This window comes from Chiloscyllium punctatum, chromosome 25 (assembly GCF_047496795.1).
Source record: "Chiloscyllium punctatum isolate Juve2018m chromosome 25, sChiPun1.3, whole genome shotgun sequence".
In the NCBI taxonomy this organism is placed as follows: Eukaryota; Metazoa; Chordata; class Chondrichthyes; order Orectolobiformes; family Hemiscylliidae; genus Chiloscyllium; species Chiloscyllium punctatum.
This window is the reverse complement of record NC_092763.1, coordinates 36,523,849-36,546,037: the sequence shown is the minus strand read 5'-3', so window position 1 is coordinate 36,546,037 and position 22,189 is coordinate 36,523,849. Positions and strand designations below refer to the sequence as shown.

At 41.3% G+C, this 22,189-nt stretch overlaps 1 protein-coding gene and 1 long non-coding RNA gene across 3 annotated transcripts in view; one reads left to right on the top strand and one right to left on the bottom strand.

The window, feature by feature from the left end:
- LOC140495853 (uncharacterized) overlaps positions 1–5,573 on the top strand; it is a 121,196-nt gene extending 115,623 nt beyond the window's left edge. The window contains exons 4-5 of one of the 2 annotated variants that reach the window (XR_011964111.1): positions 4,032–4,118; positions 4,766–5,573. This is a non-coding gene — a long non-coding RNA (uncharacterized lncRNA). The remainder of the gene's footprint in view (positions 1–4,031; positions 4,119–4,765) is intronic. The other variant, XR_011964112.1, reaches the window with a different exon arrangement.
- Positions 1–22,189, bottom strand: part of LOC140495852 (uncharacterized) — a 183,477-nt gene that overhangs the window by 111,795 nt on the left and 49,493 nt on the right. The window lies entirely within an intron of this gene.

Below are 22,189 nucleotides of genomic sequence, written 5' to 3'. Positions count from 1 at the left end.
TTTCTCTTGAGGCAGTAACTGTTAGCCATGATCAAACTGGCCCTAAAACCCTTGAATCTTAGACTTTTCGGAATCTGTATCTTCACAACCTCTGGAAAAAAAGCCAAGGACAACATAATCTTGGTAAAGGACCAAACTCATTACACCTCCCTGCTTAAAATAAAACATCAATATCCAAAGATAGCTTCATTTTAAAACCACTTAATCTTAAACTGCTAGTACTCTATAGCACACACATCCGTTACATTGACTATAAACATGCAAACAGGCACTATTACATTCAGTATTCAGTTTGTTTTACTCCTGCCACTGGATGCCTCCATTTCTCACTTGAGTCTCAACAATGTGTCAGCAATCACGTTTTCTCGTCCTGCCACATGCACAATTTTCAAATTGAATGACTGTCACAACAAGCTCCACCTAAACAGTCTGGCATTGTTGTTCCTTAAATTTCTCCACAAACTCATGATCAGTGTATATGATTGTCTCAGATACATTACCGATAACATAAAATTGAAATGTTGTAATGGCAACACCAAGCTCAAAGTCTCCTTCTCAACTATCGAATATTTTTGCTGATGAATGTTCAATTCCCGGGAAGAAAACCCGGTAGGTCTTTCTATCTTCTCAGAGAGCACAGCATCGACACTCATACTGCTGGCATCGATAGTTATCTTGAATGGTTTTGTGTAATTAGGTGTGGCTAACACTGGGGAAATGCCTTCTGACAGTCCACTGTCCACTGTCCGCCTTTCTTTAGTAAATCAGTAAGTGGAGCAGCCACACTGCTAAAATTTGGTATGAATTTTCGATAAAATCCACTCAACCCCAGTACTGCTCTTTTTGTCGATGGTTTAGGAAACTACCCAACCACCTTTGTTTTTGCATTCCATGGAGCCGTTTGTCCCCATCCAATAACATGGCCCAGGAAGGTGACTTGGGATTTGACAAATTCACCTTTAGCCAGGTTTATCACTAAGCCTGCCTTCCAAAGTCGATCAAACAAGTTTGATAAATGTTGCAAATGTTCCTTCCATCTGGACCACATAGTCCAGAAAAATCTCAGGATACATGTCCTGCAATCGTTCAGTTGCTTGAGTTTCCACTGGCTTTTCAAAAACAGTCGGCAGCACTCCTACCTGTGAACCACTTATATCATTAGCAAGGACAAATTGTATTCCTGGAGCTGAGAGTTTGTCCAGTACTTCTACCACGATCTCACCACTCTTCACTGGATGGTCTAACCTCACTCTACATAATTGAGCATGTCTTGTCTCACCATGAATTCCTATTACTAGTACCTTTTCTTGCAATAGTCCTTCAAAAGTAAATATCTCCAGACTGAGAGGATCCTGTATCTCTTAACATTGTAACCTCTTTATCTGCTGCTTCTGGCCTATGTGAGTAAACTTTACCTTTGCAGGTATATGGTGTAAGAAGATCAGCACCTTCTCCTTAACCAATCTCCGTCCAGCTTGTACATTCTGAAGCAGCTTTCTAGCCTCCACTGTGCTTTCTGTTACCACTCCAATAAAATTCACTGGCTTATCCTGTTTACCTACATCTGGCTTCCCAGTGCTTTTCCTAACCTACCGACACTCTGATTTCATGTGGCCTACTTTATTGCAGTGAAAACACCAGAACTTGTTAACTTCTCCTTCCCACTCAAGGGTTTCCTTTTAACCCTGTGGTAAGTTATCCAAATGTGGATTTCTCTTTTCGCCAATTTCTATCCTTCACAGATTGAAATTAATGTTGGAATCCAAACTTTGATTTATGGACCAACTCATAATCATCAGGCATTTCAGCTGCTAATCTTGTTATTTTAACTCTCTGCTCTTCCACATGTGTTCTCACTACTTCAGAAAGTGAAGTGCAAATTTCTGAAGTTCAAACTCCCTCTCTTTCTTTCCTCTCTCTCCTTTTCTCTCTTTTCTCTCTCTTCCTCTTTTTCTTTTTGTTCAACTAAAGCAATTCTTTCTCTTTCTCTTTCCTCTGCTTTTGATTGTAATTCAAACTGTTTAATTTCTGTTTTCCTTTCCTATTCTTTTGCTTTTAACTCAAGCTGCTTTATTTTAAATTGGATTTTAGCCATCTCTAAATATTCTGATGGTGTGTCCAGCAAAATTAAATGTGGAGATATTGCTGTAATTACCTCTCCATTCCTCACGGAAGGAGGCACCTCCAACCTCAGCTTGTCTGCTCATTCCAGAGGTTTGGCCTTAATTACCTTCTGCAAAACCCCTCAAAGTCACTTCTTCCACCCCCAGAAAACTCTTTGTGACTGAAAGAGCCATTGCTATCCCAAGTACTATTTAAACCAAAATCAACACTCAGAACAAACACCTACAACTCGCTGCCTTACAGTCCAAAAACCCGAACTCAGTTTGGAACTATAGTTCCCGCAAAATCCTGCAAAAAGCCCCCAATCTGTTAGGGACCAGGCCAGAACCCCTCAAAGCACTTCAAGGAAGTTACGCAGATCCTAACATTGCTAGTTGCTTTAAGCAGGTATAGCATAGATATTCCAGGAGGGATGCAGCTGGTCAAACCATTTAGTTTTAAACAAAAGCAGAATTTATTTTCAAGATTGCCGAATGAAACACAAACAAAAGAAAACAGAATACAGAATAACGTAATCTATCCAAAAACCCAACAGACTATACCAACTTAATGATGCAGTTCCCCATACTTGCAACAATCCCCATAAACACCCTTGGCACAAAAGGTAAAATCAAACATGGGGTCTTACAGGAAAGAAGTCAGAGAGACAGGTTCAGCATAGACCTGATTATTTTGGGTTCAGCAGCTTCACATCTGTCTGACTGCTTTCAGTGAATAGCCAGACTGTCAAAGACCAAATCAAACCAGAGAAAAAATGAGCTGAGAGAACTGGCCATCCTTTTTCATTGTATGTGTATTTTAAACCTTGAAAGCCTCTATTTGATATAATCAAACTGGCCCTAAAACCTTTCAAACTTAGATTTTCGGAGTTTGTGTCTTTTACGATCTCTCTGAAAAAAGAGCCAAGGATAACAAAACCTTGGTAAATGACCAGCATCATCACATATTGGTCCTTAGTTTCTTTTCACTTATGGACTCAGTGGCTCACTATTGTTTCTGATTTCAAACCAAAGTTCAACACCTAGCACATAGCTGAATTTTCAGGTTTCCTGTTAAGCAGTGACCTATAAATGGAGTGTTTGAATTCACCAACAGATTGCCATTTCAGTTTCACAACCACCACAATATTCGTGATCTCCTTCTCACCCCTTCCCAGACTCAAAGACTTGTATTCCTCTGACTGGAGCCTGTGGACTAACCCTTAGTTTTCCACTTAGTACACTCTTCCATATATGATTACTTTCCCTTCAGGTGATAGGACCCAAAGGCCATTCAAGATTTGGATGCTGCTTCCAAATCTGGCCACAACCTCTTTCACTCAAGGTCACTGAAGATGAATCATTAACTGTTTGCTTTCCTCAGATGCTGCCAGACCTCTGCAGGATCTCCAGCGATTTCTGTTTTTGTTTTTACCTCTTGCACTCTCTTTGACGGCAAATTAAGTTTTATCCTCCGAAAAGGTGTTTCTTTTCTAATTCCAATTTCCCAACTCAATCTTTATTTTAACATTCCTTCTGTGATGCTATTAATATCCCTGGTTACAACTCCTTTGCACATTCTTTTTATGTTGTCTTTCTGAAGTTTCTAGAAACCTATACTTTGGATACAGATTTTAATTTCAAGAATTTGCTCCTCCTAAACTCCTCCAGATTTTCCATCATCCAATAATGTTCATGCCTGTACAAAGTTGTGATGCTGCAACTTTTTATCAATTAGGAATAAGTTATTTTTATTCTGAATTTCTTGCATAGCACTCAAGCTGAAATTTTCTGTGATTTGCTTAGTTTCTGCAGTGATTTTGCTATTGGCAACTTTAAAAAACCACACAGTTGTGCTTCTGTGTTCTGCTATGCTTCACTCTCAAAGCCTCATACTGGGCCATTCTTTTTCCTCTTTTGTTATTATAGAGAACAGGGTTATTTCAACTGGAAAAATAATCTCAGCATGGCCCATATGAATGCAGGATTAAAGCAAATGGTGGAATCAATGCCAGCGTAAGTCTGAAAAGTTTCCAGTACCCTGGGGCTTAAATATAGTTCAGATGTCAATATGAAAGAAATGAAGAAAATCATTACCAATTAAAAATTGCTGTGAAATGGACTTAGCTAAGTTATAGACTTAGGTAATACATTATTCACATAAATGCTGGACCTTTACATGATTTGTACATTGTAGAGGCTGCAGCTATGTAAATGAACAGAAAAGGTTTCCCCCTAAATTTTCCTGATCACCCCAATTTCAAGTCCATCATATCGCCATTGGGATAATTCTGCCCTGTATTTCTAACAATGAGACAGAGTGTAACTATTTCAGACAAGCCAACTAAAATTAAGATCAGATGGTTCATGGGTCATTGTCAACTCTCGTGACAGTAGTGATTTCTGACTGGCCATATATTGAGTAAGAGTGAGAAAGACCTTTAGCTTTATAGTTATTTGTAGACTGACTCTGTAGTTTTAGCTTTCATTGTGATAACTTAATAATTATAAAAATAAAACTCAATGATGTAATTCCTTTATCAACGGTCCAAATGTATGTGATTAAAATGAAAGTGGATCTATAGGCTAAGCACAAGAAGAATACAATAAATAGTCTTGATGCTTTAATTCTTTCTTTTTCTTATCAAATATTTACATTACAGATCCTGGCTTTTGGACTGATGAGAATTGTGGCACTAACCGATATCCATTCATCTGTATGTACTTCATAGAAAGTGATTAGATGCAACATGAATCACCCCAGTTAAACCTACTCATCTTGATACTTCCAAAATGCAGTCAAAACTGGAAAATATTTCTCATTTCTCATGTAATGCTAGATTATAAAACATTTTTTTAAAAAAGCATAGAATAATTAATGCTATTTGACCTATCCAACCTGCTTCTCCCGATGTCCATAGCTGAATACATGTCACAATCCCTTTATTCCTCCCCCATATCCTTGCTGTGTTTTCTCTTAAGTTACAATTCAAACTATTTAGTTAGACCATTATGTTTGATATATTTAATATATATTTAAGTTGTATATTATTTAAGTTAATATATTTAAGTTGTAAATATTGAAATTCAGAATTTCATCAGATCAAGATTACTGAGTTTAAAAAAAAATGCTGGTTACAAAGCAAGTCATTTCGGCAGCCCAACTGGGAAATGATGGTCTCATGTATTTGATTAATGCTAATGAAACAAATCACCCATTATCTACAAATGGACAGGAATGTGTCATTAAGTGCTTAAATTCCCATTCCATTCATTCATTGAGGTCAGTGATTATCTAAGAACATGATTTTTTGTGGTTAGAAAGCCCATGAGGAAAAGGAAAAGCTTAAATTTCTCTGGGCCCATGTTCAGGTAAAAAGCTACTTTTTTTCTGTCAAGATACTGGAAACATTTAATGATTATGTTCAAAATAAGTGTTAATAAATTGTTGTTGAAATAGAACAGAATGATCTGAGGACCAAATACTCAATGTCAAATTTAGTATCAACCTATTTTATTAATGATTACATAGTCAATGTACTGCATTTTCAAATAAAAAATTATATCTATTAAAAATGAACAATTTATTTTGACATAACCTTCACTGAATACTTTACACTGGTCTTCTCAATGGAAAAGACTGTCATAGGTATGGACATCAGGGTGGAGGACTGAAGTGTTAGAAGAAATGAATATGGAGAGAGGGAGAGGAGGTACGAGTTGATTTCGCAGCCTTAAAAGTGGACTCATATGCAGGACGAGATGAGCTTTGGAGAGACGCAGGGAGGAGACATCAAGGACGCTGATAGTAATTTTCAAATCCTCTCTGACCACAGGAAAGGTGCCTGATAGCCGGAGGACTCCTAACATTGTTCCATTATTTACAAAAAAGGAAGGATACAGCAAGAAACAAAAGGTCTGCTACTCTAATCTCAGTCGTGGAGAAGTAATTAGAAGGAATGCTGAGACAGACAGAGAGTATATCTGCATTTGGAGAGACATGGATCGGTTCAGTTAGTCAGCATGGACAGTTGTGTTTGACAAATTTTAGGATATTAATGTGGTCTACAGGACTTCAGCAAGGCTGTTGATGAAGTCATTCATTGCTGTCTGCCGATGTGACGTTGGCCACCTCAATTTTCCCACGCCTCCTCACCCACTCCAACCTCACCCCCTCTCCACTCTGTCTGCACCTGGTTCACCATCAAACCTTTTCTGCAGCAGGAACGGTGAGAGTGGAAATCAGGGAGCTGTTGGGAAGATATATAAGTTGAGTGTTTGCTACACCCAAGACCCTCCACCTTTAGGGCCTCCCACCCAGCCACCTCCTCTAACCTTACATCACCAGAGGGAAATCAGGTAAGTTTTCTCTTTCGTTTCTTAGTAGAGGAAGTTAAATGGTAGCACAAGCAGTACAATGTTCCTCCTGTGGGATGTTTGAGGTAAGGGACACCACTAGTGTCCCAGCTGAGTACACCTGCAGGATGTGCACTCAACTCCAGCTCCTTGAAGATCGTGTCAGGGAGCTGGAGCTGGAGCTGGAACTGGATGGACTCAGGATTATTCAGGAGGCAGAGACAGTTATAGATAAAAGCTACAGGGAGGTAGCTACTCCTAGAAATGAAGATAGTTGGGTGACGGTTAGAAGGCGTAAGAAGTAGTCAGTGCCGTGGGCCCCTGTGGCCATTCCCTTGTATAACAAGTGTACCGTTTTGGATACTGTTTGGGGGGGGATGACTTACCAGGGGTAAGCCATGGGGTACAGGTCTCTGGCACTGAGTCTGTCCCTGTTGCTCAAAGGGAAGGTGGGAGAGGAACAGCGCATTAGTCATTGGGGACTCCATAGTTAGGGGGACAGATTCTGTGGGAATGAGCAAGAGTCATAGAGTCATAGAAATGTACAGCATGGAAACAGACCCCTCGGTCCAACCTGTCCATGCCAACCAGATATCCCAACCCAATCTAGTCTCACCTGCCAGCACCCGGCCCATATACCTCCAAACCTTTCCTATTCATATACCCATCCAAATACCTCTTAAATGTTGCAATTGTACCAGCCTCCACCATATCCTCTGGCAGCTCATTCCATTCACGTACCACCCTTTCTGTAAAAAGGTTGCCCCTTAGGTCTCTTTTATATATTTCCCCTCTCACCATAAACCTATGCCCTCTAGTTCTGGACTCCCCGATCCCAGGGAAAAGACTTTATCTATTTATCCTATCTATGCACCTCATAATTTTGTAAACCTCTATAAGGTCACCCCTCAGTCTCCGACGCTGCAGGGAAAACAGCCCCAGCCTGTCCAGCCTCTCCCTATAGCTCAAATCCCCCAACCCTGGCAACATCCTTGTTAATCTTTTCTGAGCCCTTTCAAGTTTCACATCATCATTCCGATAGGAAGGAGACCAGAATTGCATGCAATATTCCAACAGTGGCCTAATCAATGTCCTGTACAGCCGCAACATGACCTCCCAACTCCTGTACTCAATACTCTGACCAATAAAGGAAAGCATACCAAATGCCTTCTTCACTATCCTATCTACCTGCAACTCCACTTTCAAGGAGCTATGAACCTGCACTCCAAGTTCTCTTTGTTCAGCAACACTCCCAAGGACCTTACCATTAAGTGTATAAGTCCTGCTAAGATTTGCTTTCCCAAAATACAGCGCTTCACATTTATCTGAATTAAACTCCATCTGCCACTTCTCAGTCCATTGGCCCATCTGGTCCAGATTATGTTGTAATCTGAGGTAACTCTCTTCACTGTCCACTACACCTCCAATTTTGGTGTCATCTGCAAACTTACTAACTGTACCTCTTATGCTCGCATCCAAATCATTTATGCATCAATCCTTGTGGCACTCCACTGGTCACAGGTCTCCAGTCTGAAAAAAAACCCTCCACCACCACCCTCTGTCTTCTACCTTTGAGCCAGTTCTGTATCCAAATAGCTAGTTCTCCATTTATTCCAGGAGATCTAACCTTGCTAATCAGTCTCCCATGGGGAACCTTGTCGAACGCCTTACTGAAGTCCGTATAGATCACATCTACTGCTCTGCCCTCATCAATCATCTTTGTTACTTCTTCAAAAAACTCAATCAAGTTTGTGAGACAGGATTTCCCATACACAAAGCCATGTTGACTATCCCTAATCAGTCCTTGCCTTTCCAAATACATGTACATCTTGTCTCTCAGGATTCCCTCCAACAACTTGCCCACCACTGAGTCTAAGTTGCGGTGGTGTGTTGCCTCCCAGGTTCCAGGGTTTGTGATATCTCAGATCATGTTTTGGGATCTGTAGGGGGTAGGGGAGCAGCCCCAAGCCGTGATCCACATAGCCACTAATGACATAGGTCGGAAAGGGAAGGGGATATAAGGCAGAAACTCAGGGAGCTAGGGTGAAAGCTTAGAGCTAGAACAAACAGAGTTGTTATTTCTGGTTTATTAACCATGTCACATGCTAGCAAGGCACGGAATAGGGAGAGAGAGCAGTTCAATACGTGAATACAGGGATGATACAGGAGGGAGGGATTTGGATACCTGGATAATTGGAGTTCATTCTGGGATAGTCTACACCTGAACTAAAGGGGTACAAATATCTTGGGGGGAATGTTTGCTAATGCTCTTCAGGAGGATTTAAACTAATTTAGCAAGGGGATGGGAACCTGAATTGTAGCTCCAATGTACAGGAGGTTGAGAGTTGTGAGGCCATGAATAAGATTTCAAGGTCGCAGGATTATACTGACATGCAGGAAGGTGGTTTAAAGTGTGTCTACTTTAATGCCAGGAGCATCCAGCATAAGGTTGGTGAACCTGCAGTATGGATTAGTTTCTGGGACTTCAATGTTGTGGCTATTTCGGAGAGATGGATAGAGCAGGGATAGAATGGTTGTTGCAGATTCCGGGGCTTAGATGTTTCAGTAAGATCAGGGAAGGTGGTAAAAGAGGGGGAGGTGTGGCATTGTTAATCAAGGACAGTATCAGGTTGACAGAAAGGTTGTTTGATGAAAGCTCGTCTACTGAGGTAGTATGGGCTGAGGTTAGAAACAGGAAAGCAGAGGTCACCTTGTTGGGAGTTTTCCATAGGACCCTGCAGTGTCCCAGAGATGTAGAGGAAAGGATTGCAAAGACGATTCTAGATAGGGTAGCTGTTATGGGGGACTTTAGCATTTCCAGTCAATATTTCAAAACTTATAGGTTGAGTATTTTAGATAGGTTAGTTTTTGCCCACTGTGTGCAGGAGGGTTTCCTGATACAATATGTAGATAGGCCAACAAGAGGCAAGGCCACATTGGATTTGGTACTGGGTAATGAACCCGGCCAGGTGTTACATTTGGAGGTAGGTGAGTACTTTGGTGATAGTCACTACAATTCGGTTACGTTTACTTTAGCGATGGAAATGGATAGGTATATACCGCAGGGCAAGAGTTATAGCTGGGGGAAAGGCAATTATGATGCGATTAAGCAAGATTTAAGATGCATAGGATGGGGAAGGAAACTGCAGGGGATGGATACAATTGAAATGTGGAGCTTGTTCAAGGAGCAGCTACTGCGTGTCCTAGATAAGTAGGTACCTGTCAGGAAGGGAGGAAGTGTCGAGCAATGGTTTACTAAAGAAGTTGAATCTCTTGTCAAGAGGAAGAAGAAGGCTTACGTAAAGATGAGACGTGAAGGCTCAGTCAGGGTGCTTGAGAGTTACAAGTTAGCCAGGAAGGGCCTAAAGAGAGAGCTAAGAAGATCCAAGAGAAGGGTAGGATGCCTCACAAACCTTATTGAGTTCTTTGAGAAGGTAACCAAACAGGTGGACGAGGGTATAGCAGTTGGTGTGGTGTAAATGGATTTCACTAAAGCGTTTGATAATGTTCCCCATGATCGTCTATTGCAGAAAATACGGAGGCATGTAATTGAGGTTGATGTAGCATTTTGGATCAGAAATTGGTTAGCTGTAAGAAGACAGAGAGTGGTGGTTGAAGGGAAATGTTCATCCTGGAGTTCAGTTACCAGTGGTGTACTGCAAGGATCTGTTTTGGGGTCACTGCTGTTTGTCATTTTTATAAATTATCTGGATGAAGGAGGAGAAGGATAGATTAGTAAATTTGCAGATGACTCTAAAGTCGGTGGAGTTATGGACAGTGTGGAAAGATGTTTCATGCGACAGAAGGATATAGATAAGCTGCAGGGCTGGACTGAGAGGTGGCAAATGGAGTTTAATGTGGAAAAGTGTGAGGTGATTCACTTTGGAAGGAGCAACAGAAATACAGAGCACTGGGCTAATGTTAAGATCTTTGGTAGTGTGGGTGAGCAGAGAGATCTCTGTGTCCATGTCCATAGATCCCTGAAAGTTGCCACCCAGGTTGATAGGATTGTTTAGGAGGTGTATGGTGTGTTAGCTTTTATTGGTAGAGGGATTAGGTGTTGGAGCCATGAGCTCATGCTGCAGCTGTACAAAACTCTAGTGCAGCCGCACTTGGAACATTGCGTACAGTTCTGGTTGGCACACTATAGGAAGGATGTGGAGGCATTGGAAAGGGTTCAGAGGAGATTTACTAGGATGTTGTCTGCTAAGGAGGGGAGGGCTTATGAGAAAAGGCTGATGGACTTGAGGCTGTTTTTGTTAGAGAGAAGAAAGTTAAGAGGTGACTTAGTAGAGGCATACAAAATGATCAGAGGGTTCGATAGAGTGAACAGTGAAAGCCTTTTTCCTTGGATGGTGATGGCGAGCACAAGGGGACATAGCTTTAAATTGAGGGGTGATAGGGCAGATGTCAGAGGTAGGTTCTTTACTCAGTAAGGGTGTGGAATGACCTGCCTGCAACTTCAGTGGACTCACCAACATTAAGGGCACATAAATGGTCATTGGATAAACATATGGATGATAATGGAATAGTGTAGGTTAGATGGGCTTGAGATTGGTTTCACACGGTCGGTGCGACATCAAAGGCTGAAGGACCTGTACTGTGCTGTAACGTTCTATGTTCAAACCCGCTGACAAAGGTGGGCCGATGGAGAACAGACCCCAATGTTGCAGGAGGCTGAATGCCAACTCTCCAACACATGTCCTACCTCCCCCTTGCACACGACCCCATCGCGACCCATCAGGCCAAAATCACTCGCACTTGTCTGTGTCCTCATTGGAGGCAGTGGAGGGGAGATCACTGGAACAATGTCATAGTTTCCCAACCCTGCGCTGCCGGGTTCTACCTGCTCCCCAAGATTCACAAGCTCAACTATCCCAGCTGACCCATCATCTCGGCATGTTCCTGCCCCACCAAACTCACCTCGTCCTAACACAACTCCATTCTCTACCTCTTGGTTCAAGCACTTCCCATCTATATCTGTGACACCAACCGTGCCCTCCATCTGTTCAGTAGCTTCCAATTCCCAGCCCCCAGTGCTTTATTTTCACTATGGATGTGCAGTCCTTTCACATATCCATATTCCAGAGAGATGGCCTCCAGGCCCTCAGTTTCTTCCTCTCCAACACACCCATCCAGTCCCCTTCCACCAATACCGTCCTCCCCCTCACCAAAAAGGTCCTCACCCTTAATAGCTTTTCCTTTAACTCTTCCCGTTTCCTCTAAATCTAGGGGGTGGCCATGGGCTTTCGGTTGGGCCATAGCTATGCCTGCCTCTTTGCCAGCTATGTCAAACAGTCCCTCTTCAGTACCTGCATAGACACTGCGCCCCAACTCTTCCGCTGTTACATTCATGACTGCTTCGGTGCAGCGTACTGCACCCAGGCTGAAGTGGAGCAGTTCATCGACTTCACCCACAACTTACATCCCACCCTCAAATTCACTTGGTCCATCTCAGACACCTTCCTACCCTTTCTTGTCCTCTCCATTTCAGTCTCTGGCGACAGTCTTCAGATGGACATTTACTACAAACCCCCAGACTCTCTCTACTAGCTTGACTACACCTTCTCCAATCCAGTATCCTGCAAGAACTCTATCCCATTCTTCCAATTCCTCCACCTCCACCACATCTGCTCGAATGAGAAGATATTCCACTCCCAAGTATCCCAAATGTCTACCTGTTTGGAACAATGTGCTTTCCCCCGTTCCGCCATCCAGACAGCCCTCCACTGCAGCACATCCATTCCCTGTCCCACTGTTTGAAACCACCCCCCAATGCAATAAAGTTAGATTCCCCCCTTGTCTTCACCTACCACCCCACCAGTTTCCACATCCAACACATCATCCTTAATCACTTCCGCCAACTCCAACTGGACCCCACCACCAAGAACATCTTCCCCTCCCCACCCCTTTCTGCCTTCCACAATGACTGTTCCCTTTGACAGCCCTTGGTTTGCTCCACTCTCCCCACCAATCCCCCTGAATCGCCTGCTATCTTCCCCTGTAACCGGAAAAGATGCAAAACCTGCCAGCATACCGCCCCTCTCACCTCCATCCAGGGCCCCAAACAGTCCTTCCAGGTGAGACAGAAGTTCACCTGCCTCTCCTCCAACCTAGTTTACTGCATAAGGTGCTCCCGATGTGGTCTTCTCTACATCAGGGAGACCAAATTTAAACTTAGAGAATGGTTCATCGAGCATTTCAGCTGGGCCCACAGACGCCGACTGGATCTCCCAGTCACTGCCTATTTTAATTTCTCCTTCCCAATCCATCTCCAACGTAACCATCCTTGGCCTCCTCAATTGCCACAATGAACCAAAACTCAAATTGAAGGAACAGTGCCTCACCTTCCACCTGGGCAGCCTACAGCCTGGAGGACTCAACATTGAGTTCTCTAATTTCAAATAACCTCCCTCCCAATCCCCTGACTCCCTTCCCAGCCCCTCCCCATCTCTTCCATTCTTTCCAGCCACCAACCAGATTCATTGCTCCCACTGACCATCCGGGACTTGCCCTCTGTCTTCACCTATCCCTACAGCACCACCCTGTCTCTGCCACTCCCTTTCTCTGCAGCTCCCCTTACACCCACCCCTAGTCCTGAAGAAGGGTTACATCCAAAATGACAATTTCTCCTCGTGATGCTGCCTGACTTGCTGTGTTCTTCCAGCCTACTGCCTGTCTACCTTAGATTCCAGCATCTGCAGGTTTTTTTTGTCTCTGATGAAGTCCCTCATGGGACTGGCCAAAGAAGTAAAAGCCCATAAGATCCAAGGCAAAATGGCTTGTCAGACTCAAACCTGACTGAAAGGTAAGAAGCAAAGGATGATGGTAGAAGGCTGTTCCCATGACAAGATGTTTGTTTCTCGTGGGGGTTCCCCAGGGTTCATATCTTCCACCAAGAGTTTGATACAAGTTTATCACAACTTCCCTACTGTTCAATCCAATCCCTGCAGAAATGAAGCTATATTTCATTAGCTTTGTTTAATGGCCTGACTAACCTGCAGCATGCCCTTAGGGGTTGGTGACCATTCCTTTGCTCCTCTCCCCTCCCTTACGTCATCCTCGTTACAAATTACTTCTCTATCCTTCCTATCAAAATGGACTGACAAGTAGCTGCATTGTATCCCTTTAATAATTATTGCTTATTCTACTTTTTTTGATGTGCTCCTGTAAGTCGTTGCAATCCTCCTCAACAATGACTCTCCTCCATCCTAAAATAAATGGTGTCACTGGCAAATTTAAATCATTGCATTTTTAATTTCAAAATCCAAATCACTAAAGTAGTTTGTAAATGCAATGATCTCAACATTGCTCCTTGTGGAACATCAGGTTTCACCTTGTGCCACTGTGAATAACTGCCCTTTATTCTCATTCTCTCCAGCCATGAAGTCCGTTGGTAATCCATTCTGCCTCTTGTTCACTACTCCATGCACTCTAAGTCTATTCATAACCTAATACAGAACGCCTTATCAAAAGGCTTTTGAAAATCTTGATAAGTTATTGCTACGGTCGTACCATTATTTATCTTTTTATCTATTTATCAATTGTGAGGAAGGGTCACTCAACCCAAAACATTAATTGATTTCTCTCCACAGATGCTACCAGATCTGCTGAACTTATCCAGCTATTTTTATTTTTGTCTCTGATTTATTTTTTTATTTTTTTTATCCATTATTTATCTTATCTGTTACCACCTCAAATACAACAGCATCCTTTGTTTTGCTGTAGTATTAGGAGCTGTAAAATGGCATTCTTGCATTTGTCCTGACACAAAAAAGGTGGAACGCTTCAGTGAAACATTTCTCTTTTCAGCAATAATCAGAAGAAAGTTATATCATTGTTATCTAGCATCAAAGATGGTTACTGACCACTTAAACCAGCTATTTAGTACAACATTGAGTGTAACTAATGAGACTGTGCTAAAAACTAATTTATGTAAGAGCTTTGTTCATAATGAACTGTTTTATTTTGTCTTTTCCAGCAGATGTCGCTGTAGTATCAGTTTATGATGGCTCCACAGTGCTACCATTGTATAAACTTGTCTAAACCCTTCCCAAAATCACTGCTCAGTAATTAATGCTCCATACCTTTTTGAACGTTAAAGATTAATTCACAACTGTACCATCAGTGAAAGGCAGCTGCTCAAACCTGGGTTATTAAGCACTCTCCATTGTAGACCTTTCTGAAACTTGACTTTTAGCTTATTTTACACATGGTTGAGATTTTTCGGGGATGTTTTTATTATTAATCCATAGGATTGTTGGCAAGGCCGTGGCTTATTACCAACACCAATTGCCATTGAGAAGGTGGTGGTAAGTTACCTTCTTAGTTTGTTGAAGTCCATGTAGCATGGGGAATCCAAAGTCTAATGTTGACGGATTTTCAGGAATTTGACCCAACACAGTGAAGGAACTGCAATAGAGTTGCAAATCAGAGTGGGTATGTGAGTTGGAGGGGAAAGTGTAGATAGTGATATTCCCATGTGATCAACAGTGGAGAGTTTCCTCCTGGCATCCTATATGTTTCAGCTTTGCTAAGCTGCCTCAATTCCCTACTCAGTCAAATGATGCTTTTATATCAAGGACAGACTTTCCTCTCACCATTGCAACTCAACTGGCTTGTCATTTTTGGACCAAGGCTGTAATGGGGACAGGAGTTGAGAATTCCTAGCACACTTTAAACTGAGCCTCAGTGAGCAGGTTATTTCTGAGGGTGTTGCTTGATAGAGCTGTTACTAACATTTACCTTTAGAAAGAAAACAGAAATGGCTGGAAAAATGCATTAGCAGCATCTGTGGAGAGAAAGCAGAGACTACATTTCGTGTCATGACCCCTCCTTCAGAACTTACCATTAACTTTGCTGAAGATTGACCACAGACTGAAAGAGTAATCAAATGGCCAGTTTCAAACAGGATGCATGTGGGCTATATTGTACATTGTCAGACAGATATCTGAACAGCTTAGCTAAGGGCATGGCTAGTTCAGGATTCATTTGAACAAAGGTATAAAATATAACACATTCTGTGTGAATGAATTCATTCCTTCTGCTTTAATGCTGTTGTAATTTTGATCCATTCGAAAATAAGTGAATAGTTACACGAGAGATTTCAAGACACTTTTGTACAGATAGAGGGTAGTTTATGCATTGGTGTCACAATAAGGATTTCTAAATTGAGCAATTATGTATCAAAGAAATAATGTCACAGTACCTATGCTGCCTATACCCTCCAAACTGCCTGTTTCTAATTTAAACCAAGGTATACCTGCTTTTCAAGCAAATCTTATCACACAAATAAAAGACAAGCCCACAGAGCAACTACACAGTCGTGGATATCTGATAAACCAGAGAACAAGGTAATACTGAAATAAAACCTTTCTTAATGTCACAGAAATTTGTTTCCATGACTTTGTCACCTCCATCTTTTCCAATGTATTCTTCATCTCTTGAACTCAATTTAAGTGAATGGTAACTCATGCATGAGATCTTTGTCAAATACATTTTTCCCTCCATCGCATTTTACTCGACAAGCATTCAATGACCACCACTCATATCCTTTGCCCAGCATAATCCTTACAAAATTCTTATCTACATTTACTATTTGGTTGAAATGGATTAAAAACTAACTTTAATCATAGAATCCCTACAGGCCCACAATGACCCTCCGAAGAGCATAGCTCCCATATCCAGCCCCCCTATTCTACCCATGTAACCCTACATTTCTCATGGCTAACCCACCTAGCCTGCACATCCCTGAACACTATGGACAATTTAACATGGCCAATCCACCTAACCTGCACATCTTTGGACTTTTAATATTTATCTAAACATATATAATTAATTTCTGTTTTACAAACGCATTAAACAATCCAATAAACATGGCTGTTCTAATTGCATGACTGTACTTAACAGTAACCTTCCAGAAAGTTCTTCAGAATTCAACATCGGTAGCACAACCAATGTCTCCTACCTCCTGATGGACTGGAATGTTAGCTATAGTGTATTAAACTGCCACAAAGATAATGTCTCTAAGGAAGATGACCTCTGTGTACAAGAAATGTAGATTATACATCTTCTGTACGATGTGTTAATAGCTCCTCCTCAGAGGTGAAACTGTTGTTGAGGAGTTGAAAATTTGGCTGAGGTTTCTTGGGTGCTGTTAGTGCCTTCTCTTTATTCACTCATGAGTCATGGGCATCAATGACCTGCAATTACTGCCCATCCCTAACTGATGGTGATGATCTCCTTTCTTGAACTACTGAAGTCCTTGTGTTGCAGATAGGCCCACAAAGCCATTAGGGAAGGAATTCCAGGAGTTTGATCCAACAACAGTGAACCAATAACGATATATTTCCAAGTCAGGATAATGAGTGGCTTGGCACCCATTTGTCTGCATAAGAGAAGTGAGGGATTAACTGTAGAATATGGATAAGAACCTGTGTAGAACAAGACTTTGTTAGCAATGATGTGATTTGCAGAGGAATGCAGCACAATAGAGGTAACTGGATTGGCTGCCGATTTGTTCTCTCCCTATCACCATATGAACAATTCTGGTCTTCCCCAAGCCAATTGATCTGATGTCTGATCAAAGGAGTGAGGAGCCTGATATCAGCCACACCCTCTAGCAGTCTTGACCATTTGGCCTAGTTGTTGTCAGTTTGTGTTGAAATGAAAAAGAAGGATTGAAAATGATGGAAAAGAAGGCTAGAGCAGTTAGTAATCATGAAAATGAGAGGTTGGCGAAGTATGCCCAGTGAATAAGTGGATATACAGAGGGTAGGAATGGTTAGTACTTATAGCTAGTAGACAGACAGGAGGCTGGAAGAATACAGCAGGTCAGGCAGAATCAGGAGGTGGAGAAGTCGACATCTCAGGTGTAACCCTTCTTAAGTCCTGAAGAAGGGTTACACCTGTAATATCGACTTCTCCATGAAAATTATTATGAAATAATCATGAAAATTAGCATGAAATCTACATAACATTCAGGGTGATTTATTGTGAACCTTATAACTGGAAATAATGACGGAATCATAATTTGCTTCATAAAATATTCTGTTTACAATCAATAATTTATGAGTTTCTGTCTGATCTTGATTCATTTTTTGGTATTCTTGCCTCTGAGGTAGAACCTTGAGAGTTTGGCTGACAATCAAAGCTGTTCTCCAGGTGTTGAAGTGTGTCATTCTGCTTAAATCTGAAACTGAGATAAAGCATCATGCTTTATCAGTGACAGCACTGTGAAACTGAAATACTGCAAGCCAGAACAGGAAATGATGTAAAGATATTTGAATAAATGTGAAATTGTCAAGATCCTGCCATATCCTTCCTCAAACATTACCACTACCTGGATGGATCACCCATCTATTCACCTAATTCTGGCAAATTGGAGTCTCTTATTATGTACAGAATAGTCCATTCATTCCCATTTCAAAGGAAAGGAAATGCTGAACAATGTTTGAGTTATAAAACTGAAAGAAATCTTTTCTTTAAATTGTGATAGTACTTTAGGTGACAAGAAATGGAGTTTATTATTTACGAATCTCAATATTACATTTCTCTCCTTCAGTATCAGGAAATTAATTTATGTCCAAATTTCAGAACTATGCATCACATTGTTTTCAATAAAACCATTCTTGGCCGTCAAAACATCACATTTTATCAACATCAATTCTGCTTTGTCTGTTCTAATTAGTGGAGATGTTATGCAAATAGCACATGGTGGGGCAAGAAAATAAGTCATCTCCAAATATGTGATAAAACTAACGTCTAAAAACAAGTACAATGATGACAACGTTCAGACATATCATTACTCCACTGTGAAATGCAACTCTTTAATTATATACATTTTGTTCACTCAACTTAAATTCTAGCCTTCTGAAATTGAACAGGGGTGGTACCAACATGGTGAATTTCTTGCAAGAACAAGGACACCACATTGTTAATTGGGTGTGGCATAACAGATTATTTACTTAAATCTCAATGTTAATGAAAGCTCAATTCAATCTACTAACTGCTGTGATGATAAATGTATTTTACAGTACAGTCCCAAGCTGTAAAAAAGTGAACTAGATTTGTTCTCTAGTCAGTACTGAGTTAGCTCAGCTGGTTTTGGAGCTCAGATGCCTCAGTACGTCCAAGACAAGCAGGAAGAGAAAGAAAACCCATTTGCCATTAGTAGCTATAAGGGGACAGTGTGGTTATATGACCTGTGGTTAATTGTTGTCCTTCAGTTGTCCCTAAACTTTGGAATTTCTTTGTCTCTCTAACTTGAAACATTGATCCCCTCCTTTAAATGACATAGAATAATCAACATCTTTGAACACATATTTGGTCAACTCTCATGATTTCTTTTTTAAATAGCTCAATGTCATGTTTTTCCTGAGAATGTTTCTTTAACATTGTGCCTTGGGATATTTTGCAATGTTATATAAATACATTTCATTGTTGTTGTGCAAATCCACACTTGAAAAGATTCCACTGTAGGTTGGGATGCTTGTCACCCAGAATACATTAGAAAAATAGTATGACCAAAGAGCATCTCATGGCAAAGGAGACTGGGCAATTTATTGTTCCCAACTGGGGAATTTCATTTTGGGGAAAGTGGGGATGACAATTGTGAAATGGGGGCAACAGTACCTGCAAGGGGTTAGAATACGGTGCAGTATAGATGGGAAGGGTGAGATGTTGGAGGGGAATTCACCTACAGTCAGTAGCACCCTGATTTTAAGGTAGGGCAAGGGACAGTGACCATACCAGGCATTGAAACATAGTAATGAAGAGCAGAAATAGGCCATGCAGCCAACCATTCAATATGATCATGGCTGATCCTTTATCTCAATGTAATATTCCCATTTTCTCCCCAAACCACTTGATACCTTTAAAAATCTGTAATAATTGGCCTTCTCAGCCTTTATTGGTAATGTTCATCATCCTCTGCATGAGGACATGTTTCCTCAGCTCAGTTATACCTCTAAGGGGTTCTAGGCCATTTCACTATGGCAGTGATTGAGGTGCTGGACCTACAAGAACAAGAGAGAAGTAGGTATCATGGTCAGCGGTCCATAGTGGTGTGCAATTAATGAAACTAACAGTGAGGTTACTGTAAGAGTTGCAGTGGGATTCAGAGTGGTACTTCCTTGGTTGATGTAATATAGATGTTTCAGCGACTCCACAGGGCTGGTTCTGGTCTTCCTCTACAGCGGACAGGTTCCTCTCCCTGTTTGGGATAAGGAACCTAATGTCAAGCACTCCTCGAACTGTATGGTTCTCTCTGCTCCACTAAGGGTTGTCTTCTCATGAAGTGAGAGAAAGAGAGAAATTGAGTGAAGGGAAAGTTGCTGACATGGCTGTTGGTGCTAATGCAGGTGACCAAAAGGCAGTGAGGTGTTCTGAGGGATTAAGTGAGCAGGGCAGAGTCAATGAAGAATCGGTCGTGTTGAAGATTGTGGGGTGAGGCTGGAAGCAAGTGAGGAAATACATTGCCTGTAATATTTAGGTTGGCAGAGCATGAGCTTTGTGAGACATGGGTGCAGTCGCAGTGATACAGTCAGTGCTAGGTCGCAGAGAGAAGAATGTAGCACCTAACCTGGCACAATTTCTTGCTTGATATAATTTATTTCACTGGTACTGAGGATTCCTCCTGGGAATATAAGGAAATGAAATTACACTTTTGGAATCTGAATAACCTTAGCATCTGACATCAAACTTAAATCTATCATCTCTATTTGTTCACCAAACTGTGTCGCACTCAATATTCCCTCTAATTCTTTTTTTCAGAAAATGTTGGATGCATTCTGAATGATGTCAGTTAAAGCATCATACACTGCTGATTGCTTCTATTCTCTTGGAACTCTTACTAATTCTTGCAAAATCTGAGCTCTCTTCAATGTTAGTAATAGTAGAATATATTTCTGCTAATTCAGTTGTGTTTGACCCAGAAGTAAACCACATCACAACTCATGAATTCCCAAAGAAAGCATCCCTGTGTCAATCTTGCAGTGATTGCTGTTACTTAGGAATAGCTGGATCAATAATATTGTAGTAACCTTTCTATTTACTGCTAAAACGGTGAAATGTCCACCATGGTTTGATAAGGTGGGCGGCACGGTGGCACAGTGGTTAGCACTGCTGCCTCACAGCGCCAGAGATCCGGGTTCAATTCCCGCCTCAGGCGACTCTCTGTGTGGAGTTTGCACGTTCTCCCCGTGTCTGCGTGGGTTTCCTCCGGGTGCTCCGGTTTCCTCCCACACTCCAAAGATGTGCAGGTCAGGTGAATTGGCCATGCTAAATTGCCCGTAGTGTTAGGTAAGGGGTAGATGTAGGGGTATGGGTGGGTTGCGCTTCGGCGGGTGCGGTGTGGACTCGTTGGGCCGAAGGGCCTGTTTCCAGACTGTAAAGTAATCTAATCTAAAAAGGCTGATCTATGCTATGCCATCATACCACCTTCATGTGAGATCTTCCATCCTGCCTTCCACCATTTGTTTTCTCCTTGCAAAAATATGTCAGAAAATATCTGTGTCTCTTTCACTCACATTTTATGATATACCTATTTCAAAATTTATTTAGATCTTAGAATGTCGCTTATCATGTTTCTACTGGGCTTTGTACATTCCTCATCCTGTTTTTAAATGTTGTTCCTCCTAACATATGCTATGTTAACAATAATAACTAACAGTTATAATTTATTTATCTATGTAAGTTTGTGCATTGATGCACCCTATTTTTACTTTATAGAATAAATATTGATGTGTTCACTACCTTTTTAACTCTTAATTAAAGTCAATCCACTTTTATATCACTGAAGTTTTCAAACCAGTATCCTTAACATGAACTCTAGTGAGTGTGTTTGCTGTTCTCTTCCAAAATTCTGTGGATTCTGAAATAGTCCTGACAAACTGGAGGGTGGCCAATGTAACCCAACTATTTAAAAAAGGAATGAGGGAGAAAACAGGATATTCCAGACCAATTAGCCTAACATCAGTAATAGGCAAAATGTTAGAGTCTTTTATAAAGAATGCAATAACAGTGCACTTAGAGAATATTATCTATGAATACAGGATTGGACAAAATTAACATTAATTTATAAAAGGGACATCATATGTGACAATTTTGCTCAGTTTCTGAAGAAGCTACAGAAGAATAATTAAAGTAAACCACTACATGTAGGGTAGTCCGATTTTCTGAAAATTTTCATAAAGTATAGTATACAAAATTAAAGTGCACAAAGTCGGGGATAATAGACTGACATGGATTGAGATTGGTTAGCACTCAGGCAATGGAAAGTAGGAACACATGGGTCTTTTTCAGAATAGAAGATGGTGACTTGCTGGCCACTGTAAGAATCAGTGGAACTCTGATATGGTATTTTACAGTTTGCAGATGACAAAAAAACTGAATGGAATTGTGAGTGGTGAAGAAGGTGTAAAAAGACTTCAAGGTCTTCAAGACTACCATGGCTAATGTGAGGAAAACATCCCTGTCAGAGTGCTCAGAGGATTCTCTGACATACTGGCAGATGTTCTCACAGACATTTGCAACAACTCCTTGAGCTGCACCATAGTTCCAACATGCTTCAAGGGTGCTACCATTGTCCCTGTGCCGAAGAAGTCTTCAGTGTCCTGCCTCAATGACTACCGCCCCATTGTGTTAACACCCATCATCGTGAAGTGTTTCGAGAGTTTCATGATGAGGCATTTACGACTCTGCTGCACCCCTCACTGGACGCCCTGCAGCTC